At 41.6% G+C, this 21,144-nt stretch overlaps 1 protein-coding gene across 1 annotated transcript in view; it reads left to right on the plus strand.

Moving 5' to 3' along the window:
• The window catches only part of ABCC11 (ATP binding cassette subfamily C member 11), a gene marked incomplete at both ends in the record, with an annotated part of 131,707 nt that overhangs the window by 53,094 nt on the left and 57,469 nt on the right, over positions 1-21,144 (plus strand).

The following is a 21,144-nucleotide window of genomic DNA, read 5'->3' on the forward strand; positions in this document are numbered from 1 at the left end:
CTGTTGATATCCCCAGGCTCGGAGACGGTTTCCACAAGACTGAGTGCCGGCAGGGATTCTTTATGCGTGGGAAATCGGACTAGATAACTTCTAGGGGGTATATGACTCTGGGATGCAATGGTGAACGTAATAATGCCAATGGCAGGGGTTCTTAAACTTGAATGAGCATCAGAATTGCCTGCAGGGCTAAACACAGCTTGCCAGGTCCCCTATCCACGCTTACTTTCTTTCTTTCTTTTTTTTTTTTTTGGCGGTACGCGGGCCTCTCACTGTTGTGGCCTCTCTCGTTGTGCAGCACAGGCTCCGGAAGCGCAGGCTCAGCGGCCGTGGCTCACGGGCCCAGCCGCTCCGCGGCACATGGGATCTTCCCGGACCGGGGCACAAACCCGTGTCCCCTGCATCGGCAGGCGGGCTCTCAACCACTGCGCCACCAGGGAAGCCCCCCCCGCCCCCCTCATACTTTCTGATTCAGGAGGTCTGGGGTGGGCCTTGACAATTTGCCTTTCTAACAAGTTCCCAGATGTTGCTGATGCGGGACCCAGCACCACACTCTTAGAACCCGGGGTTCAGCAAGATCACCCTGTCCCATATGCTCTAGACTGCAAAGGTTCAAACCCTCATTCTAATATGTTCCCCAGAGTTTCTGTGCATTTCCAGGACACTTTTATTTTTATGACCTTTTTTGGTTCAGACCTCTGGAGCAACTCACTGGGCCATACAGACTCTTCTTTTCTACATCACATTGACTCAGAAGGAGAACTCAGCACTTTCCCTTATTTCCTTTGTACGTGTAGATGACTTCAATGAAGGCTGGGCCAAAGGGGAGTTTCAATCCCAGTCTCCTCCACGCTGCTCACCAGCACCCTCTGAGTTCTTTCTGCTTCCACCTCCCAATCCCTGGCATGTGCTACACAGATCAGTTTAGCTCTTGCTGTTGATGGCTTTTCCTCCCAAGCAAGTCATCAGGGTCTCATAGCTTACCTCAAGAGACAGGTCAAGGCAGTCCTCTAAACAAAAATCAGTTTCCACCCTATAATAGGTGCCAGCTGTTAAGATAGTAACATTTCACCCCCATTATCTTAAATGTCCTATTCTATCCAACTCTGTGGAATCCAACTATTTCAGAGTCAGAAGCAACTTCAGAGATTGTCAATTCAGATGTTCTTAGCCTGTGGTCCATGGACTCCTTAGCTAGATTCAGGGGAGCCATGAATTTGGATGGGAAATAAATGATGTCTTTATTTTTAATAACTGAAATTTTACTAACAGAAATTTCCATTGATTATGAAGGAGGCAACAGACTATAATAGTATCAGCACTACCTGTGACTTCGTCCTCAACAGAAATCACCAGTATTCTCAAATCTCATTTCCATTGTTTCAGATGCCTCAACATATCATTCGTATGCATCACTGCTTTGAAATTACAGTAGTTATTCGACCTACTGCTAGATCTTGTTATTTAATGCATCAGTATAGAAGCATATATATGACACTATCTGATTTTGACTTTTTACACGTAGTTTGATGACCATGTTTCAGTATAATTGCTTTTCACTGCACCCCTATGTACTTTATTTTATACATTAGAAACACTATCCTGAGGGCACTAGAATGCCAAAGAGATCCACCGCACAAAAAGGGTTAAGAACCCTCATCTAGTTCCATGCTTGACTTTACAGAGGGAAACTGAGTCCAAGACAGAGAAGGTTTCTTGCCCACAACTATACCATTGGCTTTTAGCAGGCTGGCTTGGGACTCGAATCTAAAATAGGGAGGAAAAGAAGGGACAGGAGAGCAGCAAGGGCTGGGGAGAAGGGTCTCACCCAATACCATGGTTGGGCACAGTCTGCTCAGAGCAGCGGGTGACCCATTCACACAAACTCTAGTGCTGCCGCCTAGCTGACCCTCCTCCAGTTCCTGCCATCATTGCAGCAGCTCTGAGCAGTATCAGGGCAAAACCATTTCTCCTTACAGCAAAGAGGAGTATAATTTTCTGACTTAATAACAATGTTCCCTGGCCAGTCCTTGGGTCCTGGATGCTTGGCCATCTGTGCTGTGCTCTAGCAACAACTGACTGATCCAGAAGCTTCTCTTCCAATAGGATAGTCCCAGTCTCCCTCAGCATTCACTGGGATGTTCCCCACCCCTTCTCCCTACACCCATCAACATACTTCATGGTTCTGGGCTTTTGCCTGATTCATGATTTAGAGCTTACAGAGCACGTCCACAAATATCAGTTCACACAAAATGCACACCATAAGATTGTGCACCATTGCTAGAGAGGGCTAAGAGTTCTCACTTTGAATTCCTTAACAGTTAGCACGAAGAAGGAAGTAAGATGTGTTACCAGATCTTCATGACCCAACCATTTAAAGAAAAAAAATGTGGCTGTTCATGATAAGCAGAGTTTTCCTGGTCTTGAGAATGGAGGGTCATCTTTTCTACATGTGGGGCAACTTGGTATTCTCAGGCTCATCTCTCTAAAGATGTGCTCAGATCTTTAAGCTCTGAGTGGTAGAGCTGAGCCAGAAGACAGGTTTTCTGTCCAAGAACCTGTTTTGCGCTTTCCTAGAGGTTTGCTCTCTAATTGCTATATGCATGCATTTCTGGTTCACTCATTTATGTTTCTTCAACTTCCTGTTTTAAAAGCCTATTCAAATTCCAAATTAGTTTCCAAAATCATTTGACATCAACTTTGTTTGCTCTTCCCCCTGTATCTCTCTCCATAGTCCACAGGCAAAAAAACAAAAATGAGAACCCCAAACCCCTTCCTTTAACAGATATTTTGTTCCTTCCAACAGCAGCCCAGGAGGTGGAATTCTTATTTCCTGTAAGATCCTGCTAATTAAAAAATTATTATTCACAAATAATAGCTACTGTTTATTGAGTGTTTGCCATGTTTAAGATGATATGTTAAGCACTTACGTTATCTAATCCCCAATTAATTTACAATGTTTGGAAGTTAGTGTTCTCATTTTGTAGCTGGAGAAATTGAAATTTAGAGACTTTGAGCTCAGATCTGATTCCAGCGTTCCTATTCTTAACTGCTCTGTGCTGTTGATTCTGTGCAACTCCACTTGCTGAGCTCTCTGTGCTTCCTGGGGTATTCGAGCCAGGTCTCTCTGTCTGACTGTCTCTGTTTCTGTGTCTCTCTATGTCTCTATCTCTTTCTCCCTCTATTATTTCTCCCCCCTCCCTTCTTTCTTTCCTTCCTTCCTTCTTTCCTTCCCCTCTCCCTCTCTCTCTCTCTCTCAAACACACATACATGTTTTAAAAAAATTATTAAACTATTTTTTGAGGTTGATTGATTTCATGCCTTTTATGCTTTACTGCTGAAGGGCAGGAATAGGGAGGATTTCAGAGACTGACTTTGGAATAAAGGCCTCACACACCCTCAGAACTGGAAGATCCTCCAGAGGAGTGGTCCTGAAACTTTGCACCAAGCACAGCATCACAGACTCCTAATACAGGCATATACATTTATTCACAATGATGTACCGCATATATGTGTATGTCACTGGACTAACATAGCTGTATGCACAAAAAGTAGAATTTTTATAAGGATGAGGACAAATTTAGAAAGGATTTCTAATATTTTTATTAGAAATAATAAAATTATTAGTTGTTTTATATAAATAATATTTATATATTATTACTCCCCCACCTTCCATGAGTGTACGCACTGCCTGGACAGGAGCTTGTCTACCCTTCTCCTAAGGTGGAGTTTCCCTTGGGTGGAGACTGCACAAGCCCTCTCCATCATTCCATGCCACAGTCTGCTGCTCAATAGGCCAAATGATCTTCTTGATGTAGTACGCAAAACTGTCTTGGTAGAAATCCACCGCTGCCAGACCTTTGGCGGACATGGAAGAAAGCTGCCCATTGATCTTCCATAAACCCGACAGCATTTGAATCTGTTTGGAAATTGTGAACGTGAGTCTGTGCTGGGTTTCTGAGACCTCCTGGAGTTGTTGTGAAGATCAAGTGATAAAAGGATGCAGAAGTTCCTGATACACAAAGGGCCCTACAAATGTCAAGTGATATTATCAGCTGTGATTTGCATTTATGGAGGAAGGAATGGAGCAAGTAAAACGAGACCCCTTAGACTCGTGTAGCGAAAGCCTCTGGGGGCCCAGCCCACCCTGAGGCCAGGGAAGCTTCCTCACAGGAAGGTTTTCCTATACGGCACCGTCTACAGACCCTCCCCATTTCCCACCTCCCTTTCAGGCATGAAGAGTGAGGGCCGCCTCCTCTGTGAATTTTTAAAAATTTATTTTATTGAAGTGTAATTGATTTACAATGTTGTGTTAATTTCTGCTGTATAGTAAAGTGATTCAGTTATATATATATATACCTACATTCTTTTTCATATTCTTTTCCATTATGGTTTATGACAGGACATCAAATATAGTTCTCTGCACTCTGCAGTAGGACCTTGCTGTTTGTCCAACCTACATACAAACCTACTTTTTGCATCTGCTAATCCCACACTCCCAATTCACCTCTCCCACCCCCCACCCTCCTTGGCAACCTCAAGTCTTTTCTCTCTGTCTGTGCCTCCTCTGTGAATTACACCCCCAGGACATGGAGAAGTCAGCCAGCTGGGGGGGTGGGGTGGGGGGTGGGGGTGGGTGGAGTGGGGGGGGTGGAATTGACCAGGACAAGAGTAGGAAGAGGCCTTGGCAGGCTTGAAATACTACAGCGAAATTTGTCATAAAATCCATGTGAGTCAGACGAAGAAGGTCTTCTAAGGTGTGTAAATAATTCTTAAAAATGAATCAAGATTTGTTATTTCTGGATTTAGAGATGTGGCTCCCTCCCAACCATTCACTGGCCACTGTGGAATCCTTGAGCCACCTCTGGGCTTGGCACATGTTCTGAGCAAGGCACTGAGGCCAGTCACGAGGACTCAAGAAATTGGAAAAGACCTGTGTCCCATAGAGTTTGCAAGCATGAAGTGAGATAAACAGGAAAAGTTTATGTGCAAGAGTGCCAGTCCCAGACTTACCTTTCATTTAATTCAGGAAGAAAAAATAAGCTCAAATTGCGTTTTATTTTTGGTTAAATAAATGGGGAATGAATGAATGAAATTTTCTGTTTTGAAGATTGGATTCCCTCCATCCCTTGACCTCAGAGTTGCTTCACCTTTGCAGGAACACAGAGGGAGAAATGCTTGCCTTCTGAGAGCCAGGAGACTTGCCTACTGGTCTGAGCCTTGCCCCAAGCCAGTCATGGAAAGCCCTCTGTTCTTTGGCCTCCTCATCTGTAGAATGGGAGCTGGGGGAGGATTTTCTCATCTTATATGAAGCAGTGATGTGATGGACTGGGGAGGGGGTGGCTGCGTAAGCACATCCCATGAGCTTGGACTGTCACCGAAGGAGTGGGACCGTGTCACAGGCCCATCTGGGAGGGGGCAGTGCCCTTTAATGTGGGCAGAGGGAATGTTGGTCCCTTAGGGTTCCCCCCACAAGTGTAGTGGGAGCAGCAGTTGAATGGGGAAGTTGGAGAGGGGGGCTCCAGGCAGGAGGGACAGAAAGCCCAACCTGAGGTCTGTGGAGAGAAGGAGACCCAGGCACCAGCAGGGCCCACCCTCTGAGCCCCATGACTTCTGACCCCGCCTCCTCTCCTTCCTGTCCTCAGGACGATAGCGTTCCCTGCCCAGGTAAAGCTCCTCTCTATAGCGATCAGCCCCCAATTAGTGTTGGGGGCCCTTGTCCCTCACCCTGGAGACAGGCTGTGATGGGAAACACCGCGTCAAACGTGGCTGCCCATGTGGGAGGAAGCAGAGACCTGGGGCCCCCAGAGCACAAGGGCGGCCTGGGGCACTGCCATTTGGCAGTCCCCTGGTGTTGCTAAAAAAAAAGAGTAGAAATGCCAAGACAGGATCTCCAAATCTGATACACAAAAGGCTACAAGAATAAATGAAGCCCTTTCACACACACACACACACACACACACACACACACAGAGTACTGTTCACAATTTAGTCACAGCGTTTATTTTTTAAAAGACCTCGAATTCATGGTACCCTTTGTGTGGTTCACACAGGTGTATGGGAGTTCTCATCTTTCTTCAATCTTGTCAGAGCGTCTGTAACTGAGCAGACGCCCTCACCTGGAGACCCCATCACAGGTGACCTTTTAGGGCCATCTGGGGATGAGAGGACTTGAGCAAAGCCCCTCCCCTTCCTGCACCCCAGGCCACGTGTGCTCTCACCTGCCCGTGCTTCCTTCTGACCTCTCTTCCCCTCCATCCTGCCTCTCCAACACCAGCCCTAGGTCTGGCTGACCCCGTGGATACTAGGGACAGCTGGACTGGACAGACAGGAGAGCGGAGGGGAAGGGCTTGAGGAAAGCTTCCCAGATCTTCTCCTCTGAGCTGAAGGATAGTTAGGGGCTGAGGAAGGGGCTGTGGGATTTGCAGGGGAGGGCATGAGACCATCAGATGTTGGTAATTTTGATGGCTTTAAATTAAGAATGGAGTTGTTAAGAGAGGGACAGGAGTCATAATCTCATATCTGGGAAGGATTTTCTGATTAAAAGTGTATCTGCATTTGACTGATGCAGAGGAGTCCTAAGGAAGGATTTCCAATATGGGTACCAAGGGAAACTGAGAATCCAGTTCTCAATCAAGATATCGTTAATTGTTCATTTTCTGGGTTCGAGAGGCAGAAACGGATCATAATGGAGCAAAATGGGTAGGTGTGGAAAATGTTTCTTCTTGAAATGCAGTTATCTTTTGGCTTCCATCTTTGGAGAGAGACAAGGATAGAGAAAAATGAATCCACTGTAAGGAGAATGGCAGTGCAAATGTGATGATACATGATAAGTCACCCAGACCCCAGAGTCAGGGAGACATTAAGGAGTGGTGGGGACTGTGGCAAACTAAAGCACGTGTGCCCTGCCAAAAGAGGATTGATGCTGCTCTGCGTGAGCTGAGTATAGCTCATGAGCATACAGAGCTCCTCATTTTCTGACAAAAGACAGAGGTCTTTTTTCTCTTAATGAAATTATCTTCTAATTTTTAAATGTTTTCCACAAGTTCAAAAAATCAAAAAAACTGTGCAGGCCAAATAAAACGGACTTGCAAGTTGTATGCAGTCCATGATTTATGCGTTTGTGTCCTCTGCTCTAAAACGAGAACTTCCTGCTTCTGCCTTTTCTGGTCTATTGAAGTCAGGTTAGGAATACCCCACCAGCAAGCAGAGGGATATACCAGGAACCCTTTTCCATCTCCAGCCATCTCGCAGATACTCTGAGTGGAAAATGGCAAGCCAGGAACAGAGTCACGATGGTTGCAGGCGCCCTGGCCTGTGGGTGAGGCTCATTAGCGGCCCCCACCCACCCCACCCCCACCCCATGACTGCCAGCAAGCAGATTTCTTGCTCCAGGCAGCTCCTCACTCCTGGCAGAGGATGGCACGACAGATGGGGATAGAGACGTTAGCCAAAGCACACTTCCTGATTTAAAAAGTCTCATTTCCCCCCTGGGGCTGCCAAATTTAGCAGAGTGCCATTCCAGCTGCAGTGTTTCCAAGTGGTCTTAGGTAATCATAACTCTGCATTCCCTGTGCAGTGCTCAAGGAGGTTACCTCCCAGCCCTAATTTCCTATGCACTCTGATGACCCAAACCCAGCCAGGAAGGCCTGGTGTCCTGCGTTTGGCATCCTGGAGTCCAGACCCCTTAAGACGAGCTGATGACAGCTCGCTGCCAGGCCTTTTTGCCATTAGAGAAGTGAGGACAATAATAGAAGTCATAGGAGGGTTCTCCACGGATGGGGAGGCCCAGCCTCTCAGAAGGAGGATCAGGACTGGAGGCACTGGGGATGTTTAGCCTGGACAAGAGAGGAATCACAAATGGGTTGCTAGGGGTGAGCAGAGGGACACGGCTATTGTCTTCACGTATGTGAGGGCACATAAGGAGGGCATAAATGTGATCTGCATGGACCCTGAGAGCAGAACAACTGTGGCAGGCAAATTGCTTTCAGTTTCACAGAAGGAAAACAATTCATCCCCTGTAGGGCTATGTCTTTAAAAAAGGTTTAACTTTTTATTTTGAAATGATTTCAAATGTATAAAAAGTAATAAGAATGATGCTAAGAAAGCCTAACGACTCTTCACTCTGATTTGCAAATTAACATTTTGCCACATTTGCCTTAACATTCTCTCTCTATGCATAATCATTATTTTTCTGAAAAATTTGAGAGTAAATTGCAGACATTTTGCTCCATTACCTCTAAATACTTCAATATGTATTTCCTAAGAATAAGGATGTTCTCTTACATAATCATAATTAGCAAAATTATCAATTATAAAATTGTACAATTATCAACATCAGGAAATTTTACTCTGACATAATAATCTTATGTAACCTACGGTCCATCTTCAAATTTCAATTGTCCCAATAACATCCTAACTTTTTTCCTGGTCCAATACAAGACTGCATATTGCTTTTAGCTGTCATGTCTCTTGAGTTGCCTTTATCCTAGAATGTCTCCTTGCCTTTCTATGTCTTTCATGTTGCTAACAGCTTCAAAAAGCACAGCCAGTGGTTTTGGTTTTGTAGAATGTCCCTTTGGATTTGTCTGATATGTCCTTGTAACCAGATTCAGGTTATCCATTGTTTGCAGAAATACTGCATGAAGGCCGTCTTGAAAACAATGACTGGCCTCTGTTGCCAAGCTTGTTGAATCACAGTCTGGTTGGCCAGAAGGAAATTCTCACCCAAGACACTGAGTTTGTCATGTCTGATGTCTTCTTGAATTTTTAAAATTCTCGGATTCTCTGATTCTCTGTCCCCAAAATATTTTCCGAACTTGTAGAGTGAGCTCTTTCTTCATCAGCTAATCAGCTTTCCTACCTCTCCTTTGCTCACTCTAAACTTCTGTGCAGCCCTCAGGGCACTGCAGGCAGGGAAGTGGCCCAGAGGCCGTGGGAAGCTGTGGGCAGGTGTCTGGGCCCACAGCGTGGCTGTTCATGACCCATGCTGTGGCAGTAACAGGGAGGATGGGGATTCTCTGCGTACAAGAGCATCCCGAGAGACTCTGCATCCAAGGCTGTGCCTGTGAGCCGATTTCCCTCCTCCAGCTTCTCTGGCCAGAGATGGATTGCGTATATTCAGGGAGCCAATGAGCCATCCAAGGGTGAGAGGCCAATTTCTTTACTTTTCTCGGTCGGAGCGTCCCTGCAGCAGCAGCTATCAGCCCCCTGCCCCTCCCCACACTGTCTTCCTGCAGCAAAGCCCGAGAAGCCAGGAGAGCATGGTGCTTTGCTTAAGGAAGTTGTGAAGGGCTTTCTGGTAAACAGACAATCAAAGTCTTGTGGGAAAGACTCCTGGGGGGCATTGACCCGGGGTTGGGCCTGTGCAGGGGTCAGCAGGCTGCTGTCCACATAAGCAGGAGCAGATCTAAAGCCCTTCACCGCTGTTCCCAGCCTTGTCGCTCTTGACTCTTGCCCAAGCCTCATGCACGTGGTTCCCTTAAGAGTCTCACTACGCCCGCACCACGCACCCAATCTCAGCAGAACGTCTCACCTGGGCTTTCCCTCAAACTCTCCTTCTCTCCTCTCCTCTGCTTCTAACCACCCAGCTCTAGCCTCACTTCCAATTAGAAGTCCTCCCTAAACCCATCCTCTTCCCAGACCGTCCTGATCTGTCCTTCCGCAGAATTTGGGTAGCACAGGGGATCTGTGTTACTCGGTGATGCTGAGTACAGACAGCCTGGTCCCAGGATTTATATTCTTAAATACATGATTAAATATCACAATGTCATGGGCTAATCCCCGCATGACCTCTTGATCCCATTCCTTTACCTCCCAGAGGTAACCATCATCTTGAAATATGTGTGTATCTTTCTAATTTATGTTTTAAAAATAAACTTTAGTTTTATAAACAGTATTATATTTATAGGAAAATTGCAGAAATAGTACAGAGGGTTCCCCTTCTTATTAACATCTTATATTAGTATGGTGTATGTGTTATGATTCCATATATGTTACTATTCAACAGTAAAAATGAATGACCGAAGTCCACACATCAACCTATGTGAATATCGTAAATCAAGAGAGAAAAAAAGCAGGTTGCAGGAAAATTTATTCACTCTGAGAACCATATGTGAAAGTTCACATACTTGCAAAACAGTAATATATTCATTTACTGTCAAATATGTTTGTAGTAATATCCCATTTCTCCAAGTAGCCCTGATTCCTTTTATTGGGGAATGGTATTAGAAACCAAGATCTGGGCACCAGGTGTGTTCTGTGTTACTGGGATATATGTATCTTGCTTTTCTCACTTATCAATAAATTGTGGAAACTCAAAAAAAATTAAGATTAAGAAGAGAAGCAGGGCTTCCCTGGTGGCACAGTGGTTGAGAATCCGGCTGCCGACGCAGGGGACACGGGTTCGTGCCCCGGTCCGGCAAGATCCCCCATGCTGCGGAGTGGCTGGGCCCGTGAGCCATGGCCGCTGAGCCTGCGCGTCCAGAGCCTGTGCTCCGCAACGGGAGAGGCCACAACAGTGAGAGGCCCACGTACCGCAAAACAAACAAACAAACAAAAACAAGAAGAGAAGCAACATGCTGGTATAAATGTGATTCATTTAACTACAAAGAATTAGTATACAGAGTTTACAAAGAATGTGCAAATAAGTCAATAACAAAAACAATCAATTAGGAAAGTGGACAAAAGATATAAGCAAGCAATTAATTCACAGTTGAGCCAAATAAACACATACAAAAATGCTCAACCTTTGAGTATCAGGGAAGTGTGAATTAAAACCACAATCACAAAAACAGCTATTTCTCATTCTTCAGATTGGCAATATTAAAAAGCCTGGAAATTGTCTGTCTCAGCATATACGTAGAGCACCATATATAAAAATAAATTCAGGGGCTTCCCTGGTGGTGCAGTGGTTGAGAGTCCGCCTGCCGATGCAGGGGACACGGGTTCGTGCCTCGGTCTGGGAAGATCCCACATGCCACGGGGCGGCTGGGCCCGTGAGCCATGGCCACTGAGCCTGCGCGTCCGGAGCCTGTGCTCCGCAACGGGAGAGGCCACAACAGTGAGAGGCCCACGTACCGCAAAAAAAAAAAAAAAAAAATTCAGAGCTTTTAAACTCTGCTGGTGGGAGTATAATTTGTCCGAAGCAATTTGGTGTTATCTGGTCAAGTTGAAGAGTATCTTACTAACATTGCCAGCAATTCTCCCCCTTAGGTATATACGTGCTCTGAACAAATTCTGCCGGTGGAAGGAGTCACCTACAGAGTGGCCGCCAGCTTTGCATGCTCCCTCCCACCGTCCTCACAACCTCTGCTAGTCTCTCTTCTCTCATACTCACTGATGTCAACAAAGTTCAATTTAGAAGCAAACAATCCACAGAGGATAGACTCTCATGCACAAAATATCCCTGTGGCCCCTCTTCAGGAATATCTGTAGCAGCTCTGTTTGTAACATCTTAAACACCCATCAGCAGGAAAATGGATGAATTGTGTAATATGGATACAGTATGTTACTCCATGACTCAGTTATTTTGTAACTAGAAGTTTGTACCTCTTAATCTCCCTCACTATTTCACTCACCCTTGCCTCCCTCTGGCAAACATCTATTTGTTCTCTGTATCTGGGAGTCTGTTGCTATTTTGTTATGTTTGTTCATCTGTTTTGTTTTTTAGATTCCAGGTATAAGTGAAATCACATGGTATTTGTCTTTCTCTGTCAACTTATTTCACTTAGCATAATACCCTCTAGGCCCACCCATGTGGTCAAAAATGGCAAGACTTCATTAAGTGAAATATCTGGATGGTATGGTAGCTCTATGTTTAATTTTTTGAGGAAACTTCATACTGGTTTTTGCAGTGGCTGCACCAATTTATGTTCTCCCCAACGGTGCATGAGGGCTCCCTTTGCTCCACATCTTCATCAACACTTGTTGTTTGTTATCTTTTTTTATGATGGCCATTCTGACAGGTGTGAGGTGATATCACACTGTGGTTCTGATTTGCATTTCCCTGATGATTAGTGATGTTGAGCATCTTTCCATGTGCCTGTTGGCCATCTGTATGTCTTCTTTGGAAAAATGTCTATTCAGGTTCTCTGCCCATTTTTTAATTGAGTTGTTGGATTGTTTGATGTTGAGTTGTAAGAATTCTTTGTTTATTTTAGATATAAACCCCTTACCAGATATATTGTTTGCAAATATCTTCTCCCATTCAGTAGGCAGCCTTTTCATTTTGTTGATAGTTTCTTTTGCTGTGCAAAAGATTTAGGTTGATGTAGTCCCACTTGTTTACTTTTTATTTTGTTTCTCTTGCCTGAGGAGACATAACCAAAAAAAATATTGCTAAGGCCAGTGTCAAAGAGAATACTGCCTTTGTTTTCATCGAGGAGTTTTATGGTTTCAGGTCTTATATTTATGTAAGTCTTTAATCCATTCTGAATTTATTTTTATATATGGTGTGAGAAAGTAGTCCAGTTTGATTCTTCTGCATGTTGCAGGCCAGTTTTCCCAACACTATTTATTGAAGAGGCTGTCTTTCCCCCATTGTATGTTCTTGCCTCCTTTGTTGTGGATTAATTGACCATATAAGTGTGGGTTTATTTCTAGGCTCTCTATTCTGTTCCACTGATCTATGCATCTGTTTTTGTGCCAGTATCATACATACTATTTTGATTCCTGTCTCTTTGTGGTATAGCATGAAATCTGAGAGCGTGATGCTTCCAACTTTGTTCTTCTTTCTCAAGATTGTTTTGACTATTTGGGGTCTTTTGTGTTTCCATACAAATTTTGTAATTCTTTATTCTAGTTCTGTGAAAAATGTCATTGGTATTTCGATAAGGATTCTGTTGAATCTGCAGATTGCCTTGGATAGTATGGTCATTTTAATAATGGTAATTCTTCCATTCCCTGAGCACGTATATCTTTCCATTTGTTTGTGTCATCTTTCGTTTCTTTCATTAATGTCTTGTAGTTTTCTGAGTACCGGTCTTTTAGCTCCTTGGTTAGATTTATTCCTAGGTATTTTATTCTTTTTGATGTAATTGTGAATGGGATTGTTTTATTAATTTCACTTTCCAATAGTTTGTAGTTTGTGTATAGACATGCAACAGATTTCTGTATATTAATTTTGTATTCTGCAACTTTACTAAATTCATCGATGAGTTCTAATAGTTTCTTAGTGGCATCTTTAGGAGTCTCTGTGTATAGTATCATGTCATCTGCAAAGTGCTAGTTTTACTTCTTCCTTTCCAGTTTGGATTCCTTTTATTTCTTTTTCTGGTCTGATTATTGTAGCTAGGACTTCCAAGGCTATAATGGATAAAAGTGCAAGAGTGGGCATCCTTGTCTTCCTCCTGATGTTACTGGAAATGCTTTCAGTTTTACGCCATTGAGTATGGTGTTAGCTGTGGGCTTTTCACATATGGCCTTTATTATATTGAGGTATGTTTCCTCATTTTGTTGAAAGTTTTTATCAAAAATGAATGTTGAATTTTGTCAAAAGCTTTTTCTGTATCCATTGAGATGATCATATGATTTTTATTTTTAAATTTGTTAATGTGGTGTATCACATTGATTGATATGTGGATATGAACCACACTTGCATCCCTGAGATTAAATCCCACTTGATCATGGTGTATGATCCTTTTAATGTACTGTTGAATTTGGTTTGCTAATATGTTGTTGAGGATTTTTGCATCAATATTCATTAGTAATATTGATCTATAATTTTCTTCTTTTTTTTTTTTTTGCGAGCCTCTCACTGTCACAGCCTCTCCCATTGCGGAGCACAGGCTCCGGACGTGCAGGCTCAGTGGTCATGGCTCACGGGCCTAGCCACTCCGTGGCATGTAGGATCTTCCCGGACCGGGGCACGAACCCGTGTCCCCTGCCTCAGCAGGCGGACTCTCAACCACTGTGCCACCAGGGAAGCCCTATAATTTTCTTTTTTAATGGTGTTTGTCTTGTTTTGGTATCAAGGTGATCCTGGCCTTATAAAGCATTCCTCCCTCTTCAATTTTTTAGAAGAGATTGAGATAGTTGTTAACTCTTCTTCAAATGTTTGGTAGAATTCACCTGTGAAGTCATCTGGTCTTGGACTTTTGTTTGTTGGGAGTTTTTTGATTACTGATTCAATTTCATTACTGGCAACTGGTCTGTTCATATTGTCTGTTTCTTCCTGATTCAGTCTTGGGAGGTTATACATTTCTAAGAATTTGTCAATTTCTTCTAGGTTGTCCATTTTATTGGTGGATATTTGCTCATAGTAGTCTCTTAGGATTGTTTGTATTTCTGTGTTGTCAGTTTAACCTCTCCCTTTTCATTTCTGATTTTATTTATTTGGGCACTCTTTTTTTCTTGATGAGTTTGGCTCAAGGTTTATCAATTTGTTTATCTTTTCGAAGAACCAGCTTTTAGTTTCATTGATCTTTTTTTCTGTTCTGATCTTTATTATTTCTTTCCCCTTACTAACTTTGGGTTTGTTTGTTCTTCTTTTTCTAGTTCCTCTGGGTGTAAGGTTAGGTTGTTTATTTGTGATTTTTCTTGTTTCCTGAGGTAGGCTTTTATTGTTATAAACTTCCTTCTTAGAACTGCTTTTGCTGTGTACCATACATTTCGGATCATTTCATTTTCATTTGTTTCCAGGTATTTTTAATTTCCTCTCTGATTTCTTCAGTGGTCCATTGGTTGTTTAGTAGCATATTGTTTAGCCTCCAAGGGTTTGTGTTTTTTGCAGTTTTTTTCTTGTAGTTGATATCTAGTCTCATAACTGGTGGTCAGAAAAGATGCTTGATATGACTTCAGTCTTCTACTAAATTTATTTGGACTTGTTTTGAGACCTAGCATGTGATCTATCCTAGAGAATGTTCTATATGCACTTCAGAAGAATGTGTTCTGCTGCTTTTGAATGAAATGTTCTGTATGTATACCTATTAAGTCCCTCTGTTGTAATGTATTATTTAAGGCCAGTGTTTCCTTGTTGATTTTCTGTCTGTATGATCTGTCCATTGTTGTAGGTGGAGTGTTAAAGTCCCCTAATGTTATTGTGTTACTGTCAATTTCCCCTTTTATGTTTGTTAATATTTGCTTTATATATTTAGGTGCTCCTATGTTGCTTGCATATATGTCTACAATTTTTATATCTTCTTGTTGGATTGATCCCTTGATCCCATGTAATGTCTTTCTTTGTCTCTTGTTACAGTCTTTGTTTTAAAGTCTATTTTTCTGATATATGTATTTCTACTCCAGCTTTCTTTTCATTTCCATTTGTGTGGAATACCTTTTCCCCCTCACTTTCAGTCACCTTGTGAATGTGTAGATATGAATTAGGCAGCATGTATATAGGTTTTATTTATGTATCCACACTCTATGTCTCTTGATTGGAGCATTTAGCCCATTTATATTTAAAGTAATTATGAATAGGTATGTACTTACTGCCATTTTGTTAACTGTTTAGGGGTTGTTTTTGTAGTTCATTTTTGTTCCCTTCTTCTTTTGCTCTCCTCCATTGTGATTTGATGGCTATTTTAGTAATATGTTTGGATTCCTTTCTCTTTTGTGTGTGTGTATCTATTACAGGTTTTTGTTCTGTGTTCCCATAGGGTTTGTATATAACAGACGGTATATATAGGTGATTATTTTAAGTTGATCATCTCTTAAGTTTGACCACATTTTGACCCTGCATTTTACTCCCCCATCCCTCATGTTTAATGTTTTTGACATCGTATTTTACATCTTTTTTTTTTTTTTGCTGATCTCTTAACTACTTATTATGGATATAGTTGATTTCACCACTTTTGTCTTTTCACCTTCCTATTAGCCTTGTAAGTGATTGATATATTACCTTTACTGTATATTTGCCTTTACCAATAGATTTTGTTTGTAATTTTCATATTTCTAGTTGTAGCCTTTTTCTCGCCTTAGAAAAGTCCCTTTAACGTTTCTTGTAATGCTGGTTTAGTGGTGCTGAACTCTTTTAGCTTTTGCTTGTCTGTAAAACTCTGTCTCTACATCAAATCTGAATGATAGCCTTGCTCAGTAGAGTATTCTTGGCTTTAGGTTTTTTCCTTGCATCACTCTAAATATATTGTGACACTCTCTTTTGGCTTGCAAAGTTTTTGCTGAAAAGTCATCTGACTGTCTTATGGGAGTTCCCTTGTGTGTAACTCATTGCTTTTACCTTGCTGCTTTTAAGATTCTCTCTTTATCTTATTTTTAGCCATTTTAATGACAATGTTTCTCGCTGTGGGTCTCTTTGGGTGGATCTTGTTTGGAACTCTTTGTGGTTCCTCGACCTGGATGTCTGTTTCCTTTCCCAGGTTAGGGAAGTTTTCAGCTACTATGTCTTTAAATATGTTCTCCACAACTTTCTCTCTCTCTCTCCTTCTGGGACCCTTATAATACGAATGTTAATATTCTTGATGTTGTTCCAGAAGTCTCTTAAACTGTCCTCATTTTTAAAAACTTTTTTTTGGGGGGGCAGCTTGGGTGTTTCCACTACTCTGTCTTCCAGTTCACTGATCCATTCCTCTCTATCATCTAATCTATTGTTGATTCTTTCTAGTCTGTTTTTAATTTCAGTTATTGTATTCTTCAGCTCCGTTTGGTTCTTCTTTTTATTTTCTAATTCTGTGTTAAACTTCTTACTGTGTTCATCCATTCTTCTCCCGAGTTCACTGAGCATCCCTGTAATCATTACCTTGAACTCTTTATTGGGGTAACTTGTTTATCTCCACCTCACTTAGCCCCTTTTCAGGGGTTTTATCTTGTTCCTTCATTTGAAACATTTTTCTGTCACTTCTTTTTGTCTAATTTTCTGTTTTTATTTCTATATACTAGGTAGGTGGGTTAGTTTCCTGATCTTGAAGAAGTAGGCTTATGTAGGAGATGTCCTATGGGGCCAGCAGCACACTGTCCTCTGGTCACCACATCTATATGCTCTAAGGGTACACCATATGCAGGCTGCATGCTCCCTTCTGTTGAGGTGGGGCCAACCACTGTGGGTGTGCTGGTGGTGGGGCATGCCCCCAGCCCCGTCAGCTTCTAGGCTCTGCCTCGGGTGTGACCCCCCCCCCACTGGTGGGCAGGTTCAGGTCTCAAAGCAGCTGGCTGCAGGTCCCAGAAGGTCTTGAGGCTGGTGCTGGCCCACTGGTGGGTGGGGCCCAGAAGGTCCCTGAGCTGGTGCTGGCCTGCTGGTGGGTTAGACAGGTCCTAGGGTGGCCAGCTGTGGGGCTCAGATGGGCCTGGGGCTGGAATCTTAATTTTTTTCAGTTTACATTTTTAAAAAAATTATGTCTTTCGATTAATGACTTGTTGCTGTTGATGTTTACCTTGATCAGTTGGTTGGAGGTAATGCTTATCAGGTTTCTTCATTGTAAAGTTACTCTTTTTTTTCCCTTTTCCATATTTCCTGTACTCTTGGAAGCACTGTATTCCATTGGATAAAGCTGGTTCTCAAAATGCTATGGGTTGATAATTCTGATACTGTTAGCATGGTTTTTTTTTCCATCCTTTTATTTTTCAACCCATTTATGTCTTTATATGGAATGAATCTCTCATAAGCAGCATATCACTGAGTATTGCTTTTATATCCAATCTGACAACTCTGCTTTTTTTTTTTTTTTTTTTTTTTTTTTTTTGGCGGTACATGGGCCTCTCACTGTTGTGGCCTTTCCCGTTGTGGAGCACAGGCTCCGGACGCGCAGGCTCAGCGGCCATGGCTCACGGGCCCAGCCGCTCCGCGGCATGTGGGATCCTCCCAGACCGGGGCACGAACCCATGTCCCCTGCATCGGCAGGCGGACTCCCAACCACTGCACCACCAGGGAAGCCCAACTCTGCTTTTTAATTGAAGTTTTTACTCCATTTATATTTAATATAATTATTGATTTAAGTGTGTTTATGTCTGTCAGCTTGCTATTTGTCTTCTATTTGCTCTTTCTCTATTCCTCTTTGTCTATATTTTTGGGGGGTTAATCTACAATTTATTGCTCCATTTTATTTCTTAGACTGACTTTTTAGCTTTAAGTCTTTATTTTTATTAAAAAAAAACCTCAGCCTTTGGTTTCACTGGTCCTTTCTATTGTTTTTCAATATTGTATTTCATTTATTTCTGCTCTGATACTTATTATGTCCTTCATTCTGCTAAATTTATTAGACTTAGTTTGTTCTTTTTTTAGTTCCTTGAGGTGTAAAGTTAGATCGTTTATTTGAGATCTTTCTTTTTTCTTAATGTAGACATTTATCACTATAAACTTTTACCTTGGAACTGTTTCTGCTGCATCCCATAGGTTTTGGTATGTTTTGTTTCCATTTTCATTTGTTACAAGATATTTTTTATTTCCCTTTTGATTTCTTCTTTGACCCATTGGTTGTTCAGCAGTGTATTGTTTAATTTCCACATATTTGTGATTATTTTCAGCTTTCCTTCTGCTATTGATTTCTACTTTCACACCCTTGTGGTCAGAAAAGATACTTGATGTTAATCTTCTCAAATTTGCTAAGTCTTGTTTTGTGACCTATCATGATCTATCCTGGAGAATGTTCCACGTGTACTTGAGAAGAATGTGTGCTCTACTGCTGTTAGTTGAAATGTTCTATATATGTTTGTTAGGTTCATTTGATCTAAAAGATAGTTCATGTCCAATGTTTCCTTATTGATGTTTTGTCTGGATGATTTATTTAATGTTGAAAGTGGGGTACTGAAGTCCCCTACTAATATTATATTATTATTGATTTCTCCCTTCATATCTGTTAGTATTAACTTAATATATTTAGGTGCTCCAATATTAAGGATATATATCTCCCCAGTATAATGATCATATCTTCTTAATAAAATGACACCTTTATCATTATGTAATAACCTTTATGTCTTCATATATTTTTTGGCCAAAAATCTATTTTTTCTGATATTAATATAACTACCCAGCTCTTTTGGTTTCTACTCTCATGGAATATCATTTTACATCCCTTCACTTTGAGTCTACATGTGTTCTTAAAGCTGAAATGAGTCTCTTGTAGACAGCATATAGTTGGGTCTTGTTTTTTCAAATCCATCCAGCCACTCTATGTTTTTTGATTGGAGAATTTAATCCATTTACATTTAGAGTAGCTATTGATACATAAGGACTTTCTAGTGCCATCTTATTGTCCTCTGGCTGTTTTGTAGTTCCCTTGTTCTTTTCTTCCTCTCTTGCTGCCTTCTCTTGTGAACTGATGATTTTTTGTAACGTTATGATGTGATTCCTTTCTCTTTATCTTTTGTGAATCTACCATAGGTTTTTGCTTTGTGGTTACCATGAGCTTACATAAAACATCTTATAGATATAATACTCTACTTTATGCTGATAACAACTTAACTTTTTGCATACAAAAACCATACCATTTTATTTCCCCCCTTGTGTTTTTGATATTACAATTTACCTCTTTTATATTGTGTATTCATTAGCAAATTATTTCAGCTACAGCTTTTTTTAATACTCTTGTCCTTTAGCTTTTACACTAGAATTGAATGGTTAACACATTACCATATTATATTAGTAGCATATTCTGAATTTGATTATATACTTTTTACCAGTATGCTGTATATTTTCATATGTTTTCAGAATACTAATTGGTATCCTTTAATTTTAGCCTGAAGCACTCCTTTTAACATTTCTTGTAAGGTAGGTCTAATGGTGATGAAGTCCTTCAGCTTTTGTCTGGAAAAAATTTATCTCTTCTTTATTTGTGAATAGTATATTTGCCAGATAGAGTGTTCTTTTTTTTTTTTTTTTTTTTGTGGTACGCGGGCCTCTCACTGTTGTGGCCTCTCCCGTTGCGGAGCACAGGCTCTGGATGCGCAGGCTCAGTGGCCATGGCTCACGGGCCCAGCCGCTCCGTGGCATGTGGGATATTCCCGGACCGGGGCACGAACCCATGTCCCCTGCATCGGCAGGCGGACTCTCAACCACTGGCCACCAGGGAAGCCCCAGATAGAGTATTCTTGGTTGGCATTTTTTTCTTTCTCTGCTTTGAATATACCATCCCACCCTCTCCTGACCTATAAGGTTTCTGCTGAGAAATCTGCTAATACATTTATGGGGATTTCCTTGTACGTAACAAGCTTCTTTCCTCTTGCTGCTTTTTAGATTCTCTCTTTATTTGATTTTTGACAGTTTTATTAAAATGTGTCTTGGAGAGGATCTCTTTAAATTCAGTTTGTTTGGTGACCTATTAGCTTCATGAAATGGGATATCAAAATCTCTAGATTTGAGAAGTTCTCAGTCATTATTTCTTTAAATTAGTTTTCTAGCTCCTTTTCCCTCTCTTCTCCTTCTGAAACTCCAATAATTTGCAAATTGTTTCCTTTGGTGGTATTCCATAGATTATGTATGCTTTCTTTTCTCTTTTTCCTTTGTTCTCCTCTGTCTGGATAATTTCAAAGTTCTTGTCTTCTAACTTACAAGTTCTTCCTCCTGTTGATACTCTATTACAGTTTTCATTTTATTTGTTGTATTCTTCAGATCCAGCACGATTTTTTGGTTCTTTTTAATGATTCCTATCTCTTTGTTAGACTTCTCATATGCATTTGAAGTAGTAGTCACCTCCTCCAGTCTTTACTAACTGCCTTTGGGAGAGAAATACCTTCTGTCAGCCCTGCTAGGGACACTGAGGTTTTCTCAGACATTCTGTGGCTTCCCCTGCAAAATTGCTCTTGTTGGACAGGGGTCAGGGAAGCACAAATGAGGTATGTCTTAGCCATGAATCTGATGTCACTACTACATATACTCTTGAGTAAGTCCCTTTGCTTCTCTGGGCCTTTGTTTCCTCTTCTGTTCAATGAGGAGTTTATAAAAAATTGCATTTGAGGATACTTCTAATTCTGACATGCCATAGGTTTATCAGCCATTAAAACCTCAATGGGAATTGGTTTATTTTATGTTTATAGCCATGAAAAATTCCAGAAAGAATTCATAAGATGGGGACCCATGTATTTATGATAGTGAGGCTTCTGGTTGCAAGTGACAGAAACCAACTTTGTATATTTAGATTAAAAAAGAGAATTTATTGATAGGATATGGGGAGCAGAATGTCATAGAACTCTAGGGCAAGAATAGAGCTGTGTATCAGGGAAGAATTGGAACTAGAAATAGAAAACCTTCAGGAATCATTC

Source organism: Mesoplodon bidens (genome assembly GCF_964165515.1).
Source record: "Mesoplodon bidens genome assembly, chromosome: 18".
Classification (NCBI taxonomy): domain Eukaryota; kingdom Metazoa; phylum Chordata; class Mammalia; order Artiodactyla; family Ziphiidae; genus Mesoplodon; species Mesoplodon bidens.